Raw genomic sequence first — 706 nt, forward strand, 5'->3', positions numbered from 1 at the left:
AAATTAAAAATTTTAATTTTTTAATTTTTCTGGATATTTTTGGAATTTTTTATTTTTTGACAACTAGAAAAAATATTTTTTTAGTTTAAAATTTAAAAAAATAATAAATTTACAAATCTGTTGTTTACTAGATATTGCTGAACTTTATTTTATTTTTCTAATTTAAATAAAATAATTTAATCATATAATTTAAAAAATTCAAAAATAAAAAAATTATTTTTCTAACATTTTAATTTTTTAAAATATTCTTTTTATTTTTTTATTCACCGAATAATGCTACACCTGGACAGTTGACTTTTTTTTGCTGCACTTGTTCACAAATTAAGAATAAATTAATTTAAAATTTTCAATTATTTAATTTTTTGGATATTGTTGGGATTTTTTATTTTTCTACTATTTGAAAAAAATTATTTTTTAGTTTAAAAATTAAACAAAATAATAAATTTACAGATCTGTTGTTTACTAGATATTGCTGGTTATTATTTTATTTTTCTAATTTAAATAAAAACAATTTATTCATATAATTTAAATATAATATATTAAAATTTAGTTTTTTGCAAATTTTTATTTTTTTAAAAATATTTTTTTCTTATCGGATAATGCTACACCCAGACAGTTGACTTTTTTTGTTTAACTTGTTTTCAAATTAAGAATAAATTAAGTTAAAAAAACCAAAAATTTCAATTTTTTTTGGATTTTCTTGGAA

The sequence above is a fragment of the Arachis duranensis genome, chromosome 2, assembly GCF_000817695.3.
Source record: "Arachis duranensis cultivar V14167 chromosome 2, aradu.V14167.gnm2.J7QH, whole genome shotgun sequence".
NCBI lineage: Eukaryota > Viridiplantae > Streptophyta > Magnoliopsida > Fabales > Fabaceae > Arachis > Arachis duranensis.